Raw genomic sequence first — 19810 nt, 5'->3', positions numbered from 1 at the left:
AAGCTCTAGCTGCGATAGTCCTTTCGGCGGTAGAGACTTTGAAACATTTATCGGAAGCACTCCTTGTCCTTTTTAAGAACTCCGGCACCACTTCCTTGATGAAAGATTTCGAATGACAATCTTCCATAGGGTACTTGTTTTCTTTCTCTTGTAATGCTTTCGTTTATGGCCCGGCGAGATGATCCATTACATATCTTGGGAAGTTTATCTTTTCCAAAATAGCCATGAAGTAAATTGCTAGCTTCGTTGATTGTTGGGTTGGTCGGATCCTCTTGCTCTTTGAAAGAAGCAATCATTGCGAACTTCACCAACATCTGTTGTGAATCTCCATTTCGAAGGCTTTGCATCCTTCTTCCCACCCAAAAGAGTGTTGTAGTAACCTTGTAGCGGGACATCTTCCTTCTGACTATTTCTTGGAATCTTCCCTCTGCATGCCTTCTACAAGCTTTAGCTATAACTTCCTCGGTGATGGTTATAGGAATGCCCATCACTTCGACCTTATTTCTAAGTTGTCAAATGATGTAGGATTCATATCCATGACCATTTTCCCTTTCTTTGACCCGGTTGTTTGCTTACAACTTTGCGGGCTTTTCATTGTACACTTGACTTTTAACCAAAAGTCCTTGACCAAATTCACATATGTTGGCCCATTTAGCATTCCCCGAAATACTCGAACGGCCTCAATGTTTCTATTAAACCTTCCATGTTTACTTCGTACTTCTTGAGTGAAGTAAAATCACTTCAGTGACTCTATTTGGACTATCAAGGATTCCCATGGAATATCCATAGTCTTTTCTTTGTAGATGGACCTGTATTCGATACGACTTTGCTTGTTTGATGTAGATTACGAAACTTTTGAGCTTGATGATGCCATTTGATGATTGACGAAGATTTGAAGAAGATGAAGATTTTTAGGGTTCTAAGGTTGAGAGAATGCGCTTACTTCGCAAGAGGTTTGAGAGCAAATGTGTTTGTTGTGAGTGAGTAGTGTGTGAATTGACAAAGTGTTAAAAGTAAAACGATTGCAATTCAAAAGAGACAAACAAACATAACATTAATGACAAAATTGGGGGGCGCGTGAAAAGTACTTTCAAAGCTTTTTAAATCATCATTGCCCTTTTAGTTATACACCAACACATACGGAGCCACGTAAGAAGTTCACAGAGTAACTACCAAGTTAGTGGGCCAAAAGTTACTTTTTTTTTTTTTTTTTTTTTTTTTTTTTAAAGGTAACTTCGACGTTTCCACTAATTCAACTATTCGAAGCAATAAATCCGGCTCTGGACTTCGGATGCTTGACGTCATCATCGAAGCGAGTTTTCCTCGAGAACCTCGATAAAGAGCTTCGATGGACTACCGCTTCGAACTAACTTCGAGAACCTAAAATCCTATTCGGGAGCAAGCAAGCATTTAATCGGATACAAAGTGCATGTTCAAATTTTTCTTTATAAAATCAAATCTTTCAACAGTTTAAAGGCTTAGTAAATATATCAGCCCGTTGATTTTCGGTATCAATGAATTGTATATCTAAAATTCCTTTTTGAACATAATCTACGATAAAATGGTGTTTGATTTCAATGTGCTTCGCTCTTGAATGCAAAATTGGATTTTTAGACAAACAAATAGCGACGTGATATTATCACAATAAATGGGAATACGGTTAGCGATTATACGATAATCTTCCAATCTTGATGTTTCATCCAAAGTAGTTGTGTACAACAACTTGCAGTGAAATGTATTCTGCTTGTAGACATAGCAATAGTTGTTTGTCTTTTGCTAGCCCAGGATATAAGATTATCGCCCGAAATTGACAATTGCCATCGGTTGACTTTCTTTCAATCCTATCACCGGCATAATCGGCATCACGGAATCCAATTAGCTTATAATCTAAGGATTTCCTATAAAGGAGTCCAAGATTGGTTGTTCCTTTCAAATACACGAAGATTCTCTTGGCGGTCATATGAGATTCTCTAGGATACGATTGGAATCTTGCACACAAGCATACCTTGAATAAAATATCGGCCTAGATGCGGTGAGGTATAACAAAGAACCAATCATACCTCTATCTGACTTCGATCTACTTTAGTTCCTTCATCTTCTTTGCTCAGGTTGCACGTAGGATGCATTGGAGTGTTCATCACTTTACAATCTTCAAGTTTGAACTTCTTCGAAGCTCCTTTGTGTACTTTGATTGATGAACATAGACTCCATCTTTGCATTGATTGATTTGAATGCCAAGGAAGAACTTCAGCTCTCCCATCATGCTCATTTCAAATTCATCTGCATTAACTCGAAAATTCCTTGCAAAGAGATGCATTAGTAGAACCAAATATTATATCATCAACATATATTTGCACAACAAGAATATCTTTCCCAAGGGTCCTTCGAAGAGTGTAGTGTCAACTGTCCTCTCTTAAAATCATTTTTGATTAAGAAATTACTTAGTCTATCATACCAAGCTCTGGGAGCTTGTTTCAAGCCATATAGTGATTTCTTCAATTTAAAAACATGGTCGGGATATTTAATATCCTCAAATCCGAGGAGGTTGCTTAACATACACTTCTTCTTCTATGACACCATTGAGAAATGCACTCTTGACATCCATACGAAATAATATTATGCCATGATTAACCGCATAGGAAAGAAGTAACTTTGATTGCTTCCAATCTTGCAATGGAGCAAACGTTTCGGTGTAATCAATGCCTTCTTGTTGACTATACCCTTGTGCAACAAGTCTCGGCTTTGTTTCTTGTTACTTCACCTTGCTCATTCGGCTTGTTTCGAATACCCATTTTGTTCCAATAATGTTCTTGTCTTGAGGTTTGGGTACCGGATCCCACACATCATTTCTTTGAAATTGATTCAACTCTTCTTGCATAGCTAGGATCCATCCATCATCCGAAAGTGCTTCATCAACTGTTGTAGGTTCAATCATTGAGATTAGTCCAATCATTGACTCTTCTTGTACGAAATGTGATCTTGTTCTTCTTGGACTATCTTTGTTTCCAATGATTAGCTCCTCGGGATGTGAAGACTTGTGTTTGAATGTGTTTACGGGAGGATCTTCTTGATGTGAGCCATCTTGTGCTTCATCGAAGCGAGTTTCATCTTGCGCTTCGATGTGGGTTCGGCTTTCTGGACTATCTTCGGACTCGGCTATACGATCGGGTTGGAGTAGCTTCGGAACTGTATCTCTGCCAAAACTTTCACCACTGCTTTGAAGTTTTATCTTCAAGCTCCTTGTCATCAAATTTAACGTGCATAGATTCTTCAACACAGAGTGTTTACGAATTATACACTCTGTATGCCTTTGACCTTTCGGAGAGTAACCTAAAAGATTCCTCTTTGGGCCTTGGCATCAAATTTCTTTAGGTAGAGCTTGTTGTTCGGAATGTAACAAGTACATCCAAATTGATGAAAGTAAGAGATATTGGGTTTTCTTCCTTTAAAGAGTTCATATGCTGTTTTCTCCAAAATAGGTCTAATATAGATCTGTTTTGAACATAGCATCTTGTATTCAACATACACTTAAAAATGTTTTGGTAAATTGTTTTCATGAATCATGGTTCGGCCATTTCTTGTAAAGTTCTATTCTTTCTCTCTACAACTCCATTTTGTTGTGGTGTTCTAGGAGAAGAGAATTCATGGAAAATTCCATGTTTTTCACAAAAAGCTTCAAATGGCTCATTTTCAAATTCTCCACCATGATCACTTCGACTTTCAAAATTTTTGATTCTTTTTCGATTGAATTTGAGTGCGAAGCTGCGAATACATCACACGCAACATCTTTACTCTTTATGAATTTCACCCAAGTCATCTGCTGTAATCATCAACAATGACTAATCCATATCTACTTCCATATAAGGATGCGGTACTTGCGGTCCAAATAAATCAATATGGAGTAATTCTAAAGGTCTTGAGGTTGAAACAATATCTTTTGTTTTAAAAGATGATTTCACAATTTTCCTCTCTCGACATGCACCACGAGTGCATACGAATGATAGTCAATGTCTCGGTAGCCGCTTTCACCGGTTGTAACTTACTAAGCTTAGAGATTAACCTCCGGTTAGCATGTCCCAACCTATACCATTGCCACATCCATTTCTTATCATTCAGCGATAGTAGGCAAATCACCTTACGATCGGCCGATTCGGAAAAATTGATTTTATAGACATTGTCGACTCTCTTTCCTTTGAACACAATGGATTTGTCTTCCTTGTTGATTCTTGTCACTGATTGGGTTTTTCAAAAAACACATCATAACCATTATCACAAAATTGACTAATGCTCAAAAGGTTATGTTCAAGACCATCTACCAACCATACATTATTAATCGAGGTAGAGGAGTTACCAATAGTTCTGTACCTATGATCTTGCACATTTGGTTGCCTCCAAATTTCACATTTCCTCCCTCTTTCATTGTTAGGCAGGAACATGGACTTGTCTCCTGTCATGTGTCTTGAGCAACCACTTGTCTAGGTACCATGATCTTTGCTTTGGCCTTGCTCTTAGACATACCTGCATCATTGACATTTTTAGATTTAGGTACCCATTGTTCTATGGGTCCTGGAAGGTTAGTACATAAGGCTTTACTCTTCACTTCTTGTACCTTGTCTTGTGAGTTGGATTGCTTCGATTAACCATCACCTTAGGTTTTGGTACTTCGAAGCGATCGTCTTCTTCTTCGAAACTTAGACTTCGTAACCCTGCATTTTGGTTTCACCGGACTACGAGGAATAGGTTACGATCTTTTCGGGATCCTAACCTTTGAAGTTTTGGAATCGGATTTGATCATAGCCTTTGACTTAGAGTTCTTTGGCTTTGAAGTAATCTTAGCCTTAGAACTAGAAGCTTCGGGTTACGATTGAACAACGATTTCCAACTCGGCCCTTAAGGTACAAAGAATGTTTTCGGACCTTCCTTGATGCATTCACAACAAGACTTTAGATTGGTTTTCTCCGGTTTCACTACGGAAAGCCAATTCCTCTCGCCATTGTTCTTGTAAATGCTATAAATCATAGAAGCCACTCGCTTCGTCAATGCCGAATATAATAAAATCTTCAAGAGCAATTTCATGGTTACTTAAAGGTTTTTCATTACACTTTTCTTGTAGCTTCGACATAAGAACTCGAGCCGATCTTCATATGTTTTACACATGAAGTCAAAGCCCCTAAGTCCTTGTTCGAAGCTTTCGGATCCAATAAAGTTGATTTTCTTTGTTGTACCAAATCGGCATATTTTTCTTTTAAATCCTTCAACTCATTGGTTCTTACTTCAAAATGTGTAAGAAGTTCTTTAAGTGACTCAACAAGTTCATCTACGGGAATTTTGGAATATACCTCATTTTCATCTTCGAGTCTGAATTTGACCCGGCTTCGAAGTTGCCGTTGCTACCAACCCAACAGACTACCTTTGCATCTTCATCGGCTTCCTCTTTATCGGATCCGGATTCACTACCCAAATCATCCCGAGTTGCCATTAAACTGCTTAATCTGCTTCTTGAATTTGCTTGGTTTGAATGTAGACCTCTTTGACTTGTCCTTTGACTTTTCTCTTTGAAGATCAGGGCATTCGGCAATGAAGTGACTCGGCTTCTTACGATTGAAGCATCCCTTCGATCTTCTTTCCTTGAGCTTCGGAGTTACCCCTTACTGGAGAGAAACTTTCGTTCTTCTTGGCCGGATATTGAAGTCTTTGTTTGAGAGCATGGCCATTTCTCGCGGCATACGGTTCGAGAATCTGCGAACTTGACCGTTCTTCCTCTTCGATTCAACCACTTTGAGAGCTTTTGATGACTTGCCTTTGGATGGAAGAGCTATTGATTTACTCTTCTTAGTAGACTCATGTTCATTAAGACTTAACTCATGAACTTTGAGAGAACTAACAAGATCTTCGACACTTAAAGTGTTTAAATCTTTAGCTTCACTCAATGGCAGGTCACCTTCGGTCTCCATCTCGGCGAGTAAGCTTCGAGAATCTTGCTTACATGATCGAAGCAACATAGCTCTTCTTTAGAATCTGTAGACCGAGAAACTAAGGTTTGAAACCTTGAGTACATCTCCTCAATAGTTTCATCATCCTTCATTTTGAATAACTCATACGATGTACAAGCGGGAGAGCCTTTGCTTCTTTGACCTTCTTGCTCCCTTCATAATTTGAACAGAGAGAAGCAAACATAGCTTTAGCGATGGATTTGTCACTCATCTTCATGTATTACGCTTTGGGTATGGCGGTGACAAGAGCTCCTACGATAATATGATGCTTCTTGTAAAGTTTCCTCGGTTACGGAGTATGTTTCTTTCTATCCACGGCAGCTCCTTCTTCATCAAGGACTAAACCACCAACGCCGTCTTCCGGAATATCCCACAATTCTTCATCTAGGCTCATGATGTAACTGAAAAATTGGTCTTCCACCAAGAGAACTCTTGACATCTCCATTGAACTTTGGAACTTTTTCCAACATGGTTTTCTTACTATCACTATAATCATGTGAGACATTTTTATAGCTAGTATCACCATCGGGAGGAGGAGTAGTCATGTTTTTCTCGGATCTTTATTTGTTGCACGGTTAAGTGATACCTGACAGAGGCCAAGGCTCTAGATACCAATTGAAGGTGAGAAAAACACAAGAAGGGGGGTTGAATTGTGTTTTGAAAAATTCTTCGTTTCTCTAAACAATGAATACAACGATCGAAGCTAAGTAAGACGGCTTACGAAGTGATGATCGAGAATCTAAATGCGGCGGAATAAAACGAGAGAGAGAAGAAGAACGACACAAAGCAATTATGCGGTTCCTTCCACAATCCGAAGTAGTCCAAGGTCCCACTTGCACTTCCAAGGAGATTTCACTATGAGTAATATACGATTACAAATGCTCAAGCACACAAGCAAGAGACTTCCAATGCTCAAGCACACAAGCAAGAGACTTCCTTTGCTCAAGAACACAATCAAGAGACTTCTGCTCAAGCACAACCGCAAGAGACTTCCTAACTAAACAAAATTACACGAAAATTGTTTAAGGTTGAACACTTGATATACAATCGTAGGTGCTCACAATACAAATCGGATACTGAGACTCAATGGACTTAAGAATTTCTAAGATATGACTTTGAGACACGAAATTCTAAGTGAATGCGGAACAATTTCGGCAGAGGTTTGGTACTTGTGAAAATCTTGTGAGTCTTTCGTTCGGCGTTCTTGCATTACCAATTCTCTAGGTCTTCAACTCCTTTATATAGAGGTGTGAAAGAGACGTTGTGAAATTGCCGGCACACCAAAGAGTCGTTGTTGAAGCTTGATCTTTCACCAATGATCTTTTGCACGATTTGGTTGTTGTCCTATGAAGAACAAATTTGAAATCCATTCATATCCAAAGGAACATCTATGCAGGCGAGACCGTATTCGGAGCCGTTTTCTTGTCTTGAAGTGCGGAGACACAAAGACGAGTAGTGGAGAACGTGGTTGTACAATTCGTACAAAGTACAATGTCAACGCTTTCGTCCAAATTGCAAACACACACCTTCAAACACCTTTGAAATGACCGTTTGCAAGCTCCTTTAATCCTTTGTTTGTGTTTCGAATCCAATAGACGACTTTTGCATTCGATGATTCTTCAATTCTTGATTCTTTGCAAATCAGTTGATATTCGGCTTTGGTGAAATGGCTTCGATGAGGCGGCTTCGATGATGCGGCTTCGATGATGCGGCTTCGATGAGATGACTTCTGCGGCTTCGATGATGCGGCTTCGATGATGTGACTTCGGACCTCTTGTCTTCGGGAGCACTATTCTTCGGGAGCGACTTTACTTCGGGAGCGCTATTTCTTCGGAGCGGCTTGACTTCGGAGCGCTTTTCTTCGGGAGCAAGTTGCCTTCGGAGCGTCCAAGCTTCAAATTTTTGTTGTTTCCATAGCTCTTTATTTGCTCATTCGAACCAATGATGATGTAACTTTATAATTATGGTCCCGTACACTTGAACAAATATTAGCTAATCCAATTTACAATTTTTAATACCTTGTTATCATCAAAACTCTTTAAGGTTTATTGTTAAACACATTTTGTTCCAACATAGTTTTCCCCATTTCTGATTTTGCACCCAAAAAAAATCTTAAAAATATTGATTTTTTTCCAAAAAATTTAAAAAATCGAAAAAAAATTAAAAAATTAGAAAAAAAATCAGAAAATATAATCGATTTTTTTAAAATTCTGGAAAATGAAACCTAGTTGGACAATACACCACCTTAAGCATCTCTTTTTTACTTGATCTCTTAGAAAATGAAACCTAGTGTCAATATGTTTGCTCCTACCATGAGATAATATTTTTAACTAGACTTATTGTTAATTTGTTGTCTATAAAGAGTGGCAAAGATAAATATTTTTTATCTTTTTTTTATCATGGTTGAAAACTATTAACCAATCCAAATTCTAGTATTTCAAGAATCTTTAAAGATAAATATTTTCTCGTGGGAATTTATTGGTTTCAACTCTTGGTCATAGCTCTAGTTACATTTTGCTTAGTATATGGACATCCCAAATAGTTGGTTGATGGCTCACCTATCCAAATATGTTTTGATGCTTGGTTGTAGAATCAATGATATTCGCTTGATAACAATGAGTTAACTAGGTTTGAGTAAAAAATATATAAACCTTATAGGCTTTGTCCGATGTGCACAAGAAAAATTGTCTTGCACTATTCATAAGTGTGTTTTTAATCATCTAATCAATAAATAAGTCATACCATATCTCATTCAATTTAATTATGTAACTTATTGTTTTAATAGTAGAAATCAATGTATACATGATGTAAAACATGCCTTTCAAAAAAAAAAAATGATGTAAAACATGTTTCACTTATGCATGATATAATCGGTCAACCTTATATACCTATAACACAATTAATATTTTAGATTTGTCATGGAGCCATATTTCATAGGTTGATTCTAAAAGTCATGTCCCTCTATGCATTCAAATTTAAATAATTTCACATTCAATTCATTTTTATACATATCAAACATTGAAAGTATGTAAAAAAATAGGTGTTTTTCTGACACGAACTATGGTAGCATCCAGCAAGTATAAAAACTATATACTATATGAGATGATCCAAAAGAGAAAACTGAGTGGGGATAAAAAAGCTTAAAAAATAATAAAAAGACATGGATAGCATCTATCAATAAAACCAAAAGGAGGGTGATGAGCAAAGAGAGTTATGTAGAATTTAATACACCAGACATCGAAAGGGACTAAAGCTAAATGGGCAATGTAACAGTACCTACGTGGCCAAGTCGACAAAAAAGAAATCCCAATAATGTTGTGCTTTTCTCATTTTCTTCGGTTATGTATATCTTTATTATATTTCACGATACTTCATATTTTTCTATATATGTATTATTCTCTTTTGTCTTTTACAATAATTTTAAATCAATTATTTTACCAACTGCGTAGTAAACATCTTAGAGTATCTTTGGTTTTACGGTAAAAAAATAAAGGTGCTTTGTTAACGAATGTCTCGCAAGACTCTTTAATCATTCCTAATGAAGAAATTATTCTTTAAAAAAGGTAAAGACGTCAATTTTCAATACAATAAATGCACAAACTTTTATTAAATCTTACTACTTTGGGTGCTTAAAGAAGTGCTTTCCGGGAGCATTAGTTAACATTTCTCAAAAAATAATCAATGAAAATTGAGATGAACAAAAATTGGAGGCTAAATCAATTCTAATGTCAAAATCTTCAAATTCTAGCTATATATTTGAATCAATTTCAATGACAATTTTTATTTCCTCGTGTGTGTTAACTTTCTCGATTTTCAAGAGAACGAGTCTCTAGTAATACTGAAACTCAATCGAAAGATAAATAAAATCTAGCAAAAACTTTCCATGTGATTTATTTTCACTCTAACTTTTTGCTTAAAAAACAGTTTAATTAACTTGCACGATCAGAAGTTTAAACCTCATGAATATATCTTACTAATATAATATAAAAAATAAACCATATAGTTTGACGAATTTTAGCTATAACTAGGCATTAAAATCTATATTTATTAAAAATTTAGAAATATAAGAAGTAATAATGGCAAAAAACAAGCTGTATGCATGTAGCACATTTTGTGGTACTTAGTGTTTCATTTGTCGTATTTGATGTATCTGTTTTCAGGTTTTATGATTGATGATTGATTTGTTTAGATCTTAGAAACCAGAGGTGTGCTAAAAGTTCTAGGAAGAAAATGAAAGATTTCACTATCTCACTTTAACCACAAAAAATGACAGCAACATTTACTAATAAAATTTTAATTGGTAAAGATATTTGTGCCAAATGAGTATATGATACATTGATACTCCATACTATACTCTATACTTGTATTTGGGCTTGCTCTCTTAAGTTCCCAAAAATAAATTTATGGCAAACATATATATATATCCCAAAAATAAATTTATCCCAAAAATAAATTCATACTATTAAGATTATTTCTAGACCCTAGATCCATACGTAAAATGAAATCTTCATCTCGGGAACTTAAATTTTTATGTGGTAAAGAGTGTATTGTCCCACAAGACGTGCCAAATTTATTGACGACGGCTTATGTCTTCAACTGTGTGATTCCTATGTATTTAGGTAATTAACGTTGTGAAGGAACTATATGTCCTTCAGTTGTGGGTTCCCTATCTATGTAGAACGTTAGGTACAATTGTTTGTGTTTTTGAGCTACACGAAAAAAATGCATAAAAAGATAAAGAAATGTAGACTCAAGAATTATAAATATATATAAGAATGAAGATCTGGTCAGAAAAAGAAAAAATGAAGAAGAATGAAGATAGTATATAGAACAACAGCTAGATAGTATATTTCGTAATTTTATGTAAAGTCTTCATTTTTTTTAACTCTAAAGTACTTTTTTTCCTTGAAAAGATAAACAACCGTTATTGAATCTGGACAGTTATAAACTATCGCCCCCTAGTCCGCTGTGGAGCTGCAGGTTTGTCTGAGGATGGAAGTGATCACCTTCATTCTTTCCGTAGAATAGATGTTAATAAATTAATTATTTTATACTAGTAACTATTATTATGTCACTGATTTCACCCCTGGTCACTGTGGAGTTTTGTCATTGAGTTCATCAATCAAATTTAAATTCTTTAATACAATTCATATTTTAAGTGGAGCAAATAATTATATTTGAGCTGTATGATTTGATTTTTCGTACATGTTTTTAACTTGATATATGCATTAAAAATAACTTCATATATGGATTGCTTTTTATAAAAAGATCAGATATGGAGTATTTGTGCATCTTTTCGAGAAAATAACTTCATATATTAATTTTAAACCCTTTAAAAAGAAGATCGTTAGATAAAAGTGATCTATCAGAGATCTAATAGTGTATCAGTAACATCTAATATCATGCCTCTTTCATCTTCCATCTTCTATTTCTTCTCCTTCCACATGATTTTCCTATAAAATATAACTTCATATATGCATTACAGATCGTAACAATTTATGTACGCCACATGTTTTCGTTGTTAACAAAGGTGAATAAGTTATTGTTTTTGCATGGAGAAAGTTTCCATTGTGATCCCTCAAACACATTCCTATGCCCACCATATTATCCAAAAACGTCACATCCAAATTACACTAAGCTTCAATGATATATACAGGGGGTCGGGTTCGAATTACAGATTTTTCGTTTATTCACCTTAAACAAATGAATTTTTAATTGCTAAGCTACTTGACAAAAAAAATAAATAAATATATGAATCACTTGAGGAATCGGGAGTACGATTTCGGTTGAAACAATCATTGACCATATACTTTATTGTCCAACTCTACGAATTACTATGTCATTTTCCCTAAAAAGTAAAGGATTAAGGAAGAAAAAAAATACATATACGACTTCTTTTGAGTTAACTTTTATCTTAAAATGTTTATCTAATATATACGGACCTCAAAAAATGGTTTAAAGATGAACCCATGCTTTTTAAAAAAAATTGAACTTAATTGAACAATTGTTAGAAAATTTTATTCATAACAACTTTGGTAGTTAAAATTTAGTGTAAATTTATAGGGTCTGTATCATATATGGACATTTAAAAAATAACAGTACATAATTTTCGGTAAAAAATGAACCCATAATAATTAAATTTGAAACAATAATATCTTATTTTAGATCAAGTTCATATTAGACGGTCCACATTTGAACGTTATTTATACTAGACTCTAACCGTGCAATGAACGGGTTTTTGTTGAATTTCGTATATAAGTGTTAAATTGACTATATATTTACTTGCGAGAAATAAATTCAGTACTATGTTATGAAGCGACGGTAAAAACCAAGAAAAAAAAGATGCAAAAATTACATCAATTTAAGCTATTAACTTTGTTCTTTTATGAAATAATATCATTGGGTTGTGTTCCCAAATTCCTTCTTTCTCAACCTTCATATTTGATTACATTTGTGTTAAAAGAACAACTAAAATAAGGAAATTGAAAATAACAAACATGTTTCAAAATTAAAATCGAGAAGCAAAGTAATGTTATAATCTAGTGTATTGGTTTTTGCAAATAAAAAAAAAAGCTTTAGTATTGTTTGTATATCTATTTTTGAAAGCAAAAATGAGAGTGGTCTAGCGGTGAAAGTTGTAAAGTGTTGTCATATTGTTGTTACCTAGTTACCTGTTCAATTCCTTGCAAACCATGTTTTTGCAAACCATGTTTTTTATAAAAATTAATACCATGTTTTTTATAAAAATTAATTAGACTCGCCAATTCAACAAAAAATGGGAGTGGTCTAGTGGTGAAAGTTGTGAAGTGTTGTTATATGTTCTGAGTTAGAGTTAGATCACAATCATGCGTACATCTTTTACAGATTATAATAAAAGTTAAATTTTTCAAATATTATAAAGATAAAGATAAAGATTTCTCTTAGTTAAAGAGAAAATTGTAGACATCCATTTTGACCTATACTATCAATTGTTTGTAGAAATCCATTTTGACCTATACTATCAATTGTTTTACTTTTAATTTTCCTGCACCGCCGTAATTTTCTTACACTATCAAAACATCACAATCATGCGTACATCTTTTACACCGATTATAATAAAAGTTAAATTTTTCAAATGATCTCAAAATAATGATTAATTACTGTGTCAAACTTTTAAAATGGACAACGCGTATGAATCACATCCATTTTTTTTTCGATTCCTTGCAAACCATGTTTTTTATAAAAATTAATTAGACTCGCCAATTCAGCAAAAAATGGGAGTGGTCTAGTGGTGAAAGTTGTGAAGTGTTGTTATATGTTCCCGAGTTAGAGTTAGATCACAATCATGCGTACATCTTTTACACCGATTATAATAAAAGTTAAATTTTTCAAATATTATAAAGATAAAGATAAAGATTTCTCTTAGTTAAAGAGAAAATTGTAGAAATCCATTTTGAACTATACTATCAATTGTTTTACTTTTAATTTTCTGCACCACCGTAATTTTCTTACACTATCAAAACATCACAATCATGCGTACATCTTTTACACCGATTATAATAAAAGTTAAATTTTTCAAATGATCTCAAAATAATGATTAATTACTGTGTCAAACTTTTAAAATGGACAACGCGTATGAATCACATCCTTTTTTTTTATGAATCACATCCTTTTTTTTATTAGAATCACATATGATGAGATAAAATCAATTCTATAAATCACTGAAGATTGATTGAGTTGCAACGAGTTGACTCATGTCGCACAACTAAGTGTCACATGTCGGTGATTTATAAAGGCATCTATAAACGTTCATTGAATTTTGAGGAACTACATGATCTTGGTGGGTCCTAGAGACAACTTACATAAACTTTTATTATATAAAAAAAATCAAAAATAATCTAGCATGTCTTTCTAATATAAAATTTTCCATACAAAAAAACTCTTTAATTAATTACCGTGATCCAATGTTGATAATCTTTTTCTTTATGTATTGTGTAAAATTATTAAAAAAAAAAAACAGTATTGTTTAAAAAATGTGATGGTACTTTCTTTTAATGGATATGCTACCTCCGTCTTAAATATACAATCTTGTTGTCTAATTTACAATAGTTGACTTTGTTCCTCCGTCTTAAATATACAATCTTGTTGTCTAATTTACAATAGTTGACTTTTTTTTTTTTTTTACAAATTAAAAAGGTTACTAGTGATATTAAAATTTGTCGAGAATTAATATTATTTTTAAAAGTTTATCCTTCAAGAGATAGAATCAGTTAATGTGATAATTATATTATAGTATTGTTGTTTGCAGAAAAAAATGTAAAAATAATTATGGGTATGTTAGTAAAAAAATTAACTCGTTAATTACTTTTTTGATTCATTAATTGCAGTAAAAAAAATTAATGCATTTAAATTTTTGGAACATGGTCATCGAAAGAAAATATCTTAAGATGATTCTATATTTTTTGGTGTTTACTTGATTCTCAGAGGAAAATAGGTTTTGATAATTCGAAATTCGATCAGTAAGGTAAGATATTTAAGAACATGGATAATATTATTCAAGAAAAAATAGTACAAATTTAAGTGCTCAAATCTATAATAATGTTTAGTATTTGAGATGATTTAGATCTTACAAGATTTAACTTTAGATATTGCATGATTGAATCTAGTTAACGCTTTGGATTGCGTTACGAATTAACATACGTTTCATGGAAAGTTTTGTCGTACATTAATTGTAATCCTATCCGGGTTAACTTGATATTATTCTTTAACGTTTGCGCGCAAATGATATTGTTTTGATATTTTTTTTTAAAAAAAGTGATTGAATTAAAATGAAAGTAATTATTGTCCACTTTGAAATCTGGTTTTCCAATAAGAACTAAAAAACCCACTTTAATTTCCATTCCGGTCCCAGCATACCCTTTTCACTGCCGTGGGCACTTTTTTTATATCACATTGCCTTACCCTATTAATTCTCTCCTCCTTTCTTTCTAATATAACTGATCCTTTGGATTCCAAACAAACCCCCTTCATCAAGCTCTTTCTACCCTAATTTTCTATATATATTACTATCCACCCTTCCCTCAGCTTTTATTTACTGTTCTTATATCCAACCTAGCTTATAAATATACACAAACCAAGTAGAGGTTTGGGAAAGAAAGAGAGAGAGACCTTTGTCTTCAACTTTGGTGTCCCTTGCAAGATATTTTAATTATCTTATCTATCTATCTTCATCTCCTTCTTCTTCTTCTTCTTCTTCTTCTTCTCTTTTCTATCTTTTGTTTTTGTAAAAGAATCTTCCTTGTAAAGGAGACATGTCTAGCTGTAGCATGGATGTTGCACCTGCTGAACAACTCTGCTACATCCCTTGCAACTTTTGCAATATTGTTCTTGCGGTATATATATCTCTTTCACATTTCAAAAACTCCTTATAGTTTACTTGGATCTGATTTTTCACCTCTTGCATGCTACACTTATATATCTTATAAGAATTTATCTTCTTTTTATTTTAATTGCAAGAAGGTCTGCACAAACACACACACATATATACTTGATAGTTTTCTTTGGTCTTTGGTGTTGTCTGTTTTGTTGTATATGTTGCATGTATACATATCCAAGTATAAAGGAATTCATTCAGATCCTGAAAAGGAAAGCATGTTGTGTTTGTGTGTATATGTTTGTACTTTTGATGTATTACTAATATATATTTTAATTCTCTCTTTCTGGGCTTGATGGTTTTTCTTAGAAGTCAAGTCTCAATCTCCCTGGACTTTTCTTTTGCAGTCAAAGAAAAAGTCATACCCTCTCATCAAGGTTATCAAATACACACACACACTCACATGGGTTTTTACCACTTATAACTCTTTCTCTTTCTTTCAAGCTAAAACAAGGCATATAGAGAAAGGGAGGACAAAGTGAAGGTGTGGCTGATTGTAGTTTGCATGTATGTAATTGAAATTGAAATATTGTGAAATAATTACTGTGTCTAGTTAGTAATTAATCAAAGGTTGATTTGACTTGATGCAGGTGAGTGTTCCATGCAGTAGCTTGTTTGAAATAGTGAATGTCTGATGTGGTCACTGCACAAATCTATGGTCTGTAAACATGGCCGCCGCGCTTCAGTCACTGTCATGGCAAGATGTTCAGGTGAATTACAATTATATACACCACTACTAGGGCTGGACAGAAATTGAGAAATCGACCCAAACCGGCCGAACCGGATGGCCCGAAGCATGTCGGGTCGGGTCCAACGGTTTAGGCGGGTACAACGGTTCAATGGAAGTGGTTTGTTGTGGGTTGTATAGGTCGGTTACGGGTTGTAGTTATTTGGCCAACGGAAACCGTTTCCGACCGAAGACCAGCCCAATATGGTCCAATACATAACCACAGTCCAGCCCACATATATAAGCTGTTGTTAGAAGAAGAGTAAACCCTAGTTCTCATCTCTCCAGGCTTTGCGGCCGCTGTTCTTGTTCTCTTTCAAACATCAGGATTTTTTCCTTTCCTTCAAATCAAAAGTCATACCCTCTCATCAAGGTTATCAAATACACACACACACTCACATGGTTTTTACCCTTTCTCTTTCTCTTTCTTTCAAGCTAAAACAAGGCATATAGAGAAAGGGAGGACAAAGTGAAGGTGTGGCTGATTGTACTTGCCCACTGAGCTTGCATAGTTTTGATGATAATAAATCATAATGGAGATGTCTTCTTCATCATAAAAATCACTAAATGATAAAATTAAAACACTGTTGATATGACAACTCCTCTCTTCTTCTCTATTCTTTATTTTCTACCTCTTGGCTACTATATGACCTAATTAATTTTCTCTTGTTTAAACTTAAACATACAAGGAATAATAAAACTCTGTATCATTATAACATCTCAAAAGAGAAATCCTCATTTTCAAGATCAGGTCAGGTCCCATAACAAGTGTGAAATGTGATGTGGATTTTTTTTTTTTTTGGGTTTCAAATATTTGTGTGTACTTGCTTTAAGTGAGAAACCGTTGACTTTTTTTGTGTGTGTGTAGTTTGCATGTATGTAATTGAAATTGAAATATTGTGAAATAATTAATGAAGCTAGTTAGTAATTAATCAAAGGTTGATTTGACTTGATGCAGGTGAGTGTTCCATGCAGTAGCTTGTTTGAAATAGTGACCGTTCGATGTGGTCACTGCACAAATCTATGGTCTGTAAACATGGCCGCCGCGTTTCAGTCACTGTCATGGCAAGATGTTCAGGTGAATTACAATTATATACTACACGATCTAATTAAACACACATATTAATACTAATAACTTTTTGTAATTGTAAATAAAATAGATCTCTATCCTAGCTAGGCTTCTTTGATTTCTGGATCCTAACCTAGCTAGGGTTTCTGGAAAATTATTCTTTTTTGAGAAAATCGAAGTATCTTAGTTAGGATTTTGAACTTCAAAGCATTTTTGTTTCTGTCATTTCATTTCTACCTGATGAGCTAGCCCTAGCTAGTTAGGCAGTAGCTGCATACACCACCTGTAAAGTAAGCCGCCATAAAAAACAAACCTATTTTCCTTTTTCATAGACTCGTCAGAAACTGTCCTAACCCACCAAGCCAAACCATACTGAAAATGTTTTGCTTATAAAGACTTTTGCCTTTGCTTTGGGTATTACCTTCAGAACTGATTTGATGTGTAGGAAAAGTTCAAGGTTTAATGATTTCTTTTCAACATGTCCTCATCCAGCCAAACACCCCCTAGCTAGTAGTAATTAATTATTAATTTTAGAAAAATTGTATTTCATCCAATCTTTATTATAAAAAATATTATTTATTAAATTCAATGAATAACTTAAATTGTGTATATTATAGACTAGATACATAATTTATTAAATGAATCTAAAAATATTTTTTTTGTTTATTACTCCCTCCGTGGTTTTAATTGACTACTTTGGTTTTTCACACAGATTAAGAAAAATGTATAAATAAAGGAGAAAGTGGAATATATTGTATTGGGAATGATAAAAGTAGTATTATTTAGTGTTATATTGTATTGGGAATGATGAAAGTTGTATTGAAAATTGAAATGAGTCGGTTATTTTGGGACACTTTTTTTAGAAAATGGGTCGGTTATTTCGGGACGGAGGGAGTATATATTTTTGGTGTAGATCCCTAAGGCCTTCATTCATACCAACAACTGTCAATTGGGCTAGGTTTTGTGTACTTGAATTCAGATTATTAGTTGTTGTATTCATGTCATATTATGCTCAGTGATTTTAAAGCTGCTTTCATTTCATTTCCATCTCTGTACAAAGCATTGATGAATAAAGCTAAGTTGAAGAACTAGCTCATCCTAGTATTTCCAACTTAACAAGAAAGAACTGTTTGTTTGTATATACATTGTGTTGATGCTCCTTCCTTACTTTATTGTTTCATTGATTTTCTTCAGGCACCTAGCCACTGCATGAATCCATGAGTATAGGATTCGAACTAGCTCCACTCCCAAATGCAACGATAGGATTGCAATGCGTTCTGCACCAACCACCCATGTTACTGAGGAAAGGGTTGTTAACCGCCGTGAGTTTACTATATACTCTCTTCTTACCTTTTTTTCCTATCTATTTAAATATAAAATAACTAATGCTACTACTAGATTATTAGATGATGATTAAGTACTTAATCAAACTCATCAAAGCCATATCATAGCCACGTAGTTTATTTTCTAAATTAAGAATTGTCCTTAACGAGCATAGAAATACTACTATATATAAATATATACTCGTATTAATGATCTCATGAGTTGTTATTTTCAATTTCCAGCTCCCGAGAAGAGGCAACGTGTACCTTCTGCTTATAATCAGTTCATCAAGTAAATACTAAAACATTATGCTTAATTTTACTACTTGTATATATAGTTGATTCAATTGGCAGCATAAAATTAAAGCAGAAAGTATGATTTTCATAATTTTATATATATATGCAGGGAAGAGATTCAGAGGATCAAGGCTAATAATCCTGATATCAGTCACAGAGAAGCTTTTAGTACGGCTGCAAAGAACGTGCGTAATATTCATTCAACTAATCAATTACTTTATCTAATACATATTAATTTAATAACTGAAAATTATTTCTTTATTTTTTAGTGGGCACATTTTCCTCATATTCATTTTGGGCTGATGTTGGAGAGCAACAATCAAGCTAAGATGGAGACTGTAAGTATCATAATAAACCAATTTAATTTTTCAATCATTATATTTTACATCTTAATCTAATGAGATGCTAATAATTTGATTATTTTTATTATATTCAGGTCTCTGAGAAGCGTTTGATGTCTACGGCTGCGCTAATGAACAAATGAAAGCTATATTATTGTTCATAAGATGTTAACTAGGACTGCATCAATTTCAATTAAGTGTGTCATGTAAACATACATTGTCCTGACTTTTCATGAGTTAAGGACAATTAATTGACTCTTTTTATTTGTGTTTTTCTTTGTAAGAGCAGTTTGTCACCGCTTACTACTTGTTTAATGGATGCTTTACTTAATATGAAGCAAGAATGCTACTTTCCCTTGTCATCCTTATCAGTTTCTATCTTTAATATATAGATAGATAGATGATCCGGAATCCAAATTTGCCTAGTCTATTATATATGTTAATCATCCACTATTATGAAGGGTTTGTCTTTTTTTTCCCTCTTCTATATAAGAACTTTTTTATCAAAGAAGTATAAATAATACTCCATCCGGTTTTAAAATAATAAATAAACAACCAACACCAAATAGCCGACCTAAATAAAATCGATCCGATAAAAATAAATCGGATAATTATCTAACGAGTAGACCATTTGTATATTCAAGAGTGA

General features: G+C 33.8%; 1 pseudogene across 1 annotated transcript; it reads left to right on the top strand.

Annotated features, from left to right (window-relative positions):
* The first annotated feature begins 15123 nt into the window (after nt 1-15123).
* On the top strand, nt 15124-19523 carry LOC146902260 (axial regulator YABBY 5-like; annotated as a pseudogene). The gene is made up of 7 exons (XR_015023225.1): nt 15124-15364; nt 17091-17210; nt 18396-18523; nt 18767-18815; nt 18930-19005; nt 19090-19158; nt 19257-19523. The product of XR_015023225.1 is annotated as an axial regulator YABBY 5-like (transcript).
* Nucleotides 19524-19810: the final 287 nt, after the last annotated feature.

The sequence above is a fragment of the Medicago sativa genome, chromosome 8 (assembly GCF_051527215.1).
Source record: "Medicago sativa cultivar Bolivia chromosome 8, Bolivia_mono, whole genome shotgun sequence".
NCBI classification, from domain to species: domain Eukaryota; kingdom Viridiplantae; phylum Streptophyta; class Magnoliopsida; order Fabales; family Fabaceae; genus Medicago; species Medicago sativa.
The sequence above is the reverse complement of the archived record's forward strand: the minus strand, read 5'-3'. Positions and strand labels throughout refer to the sequence as shown.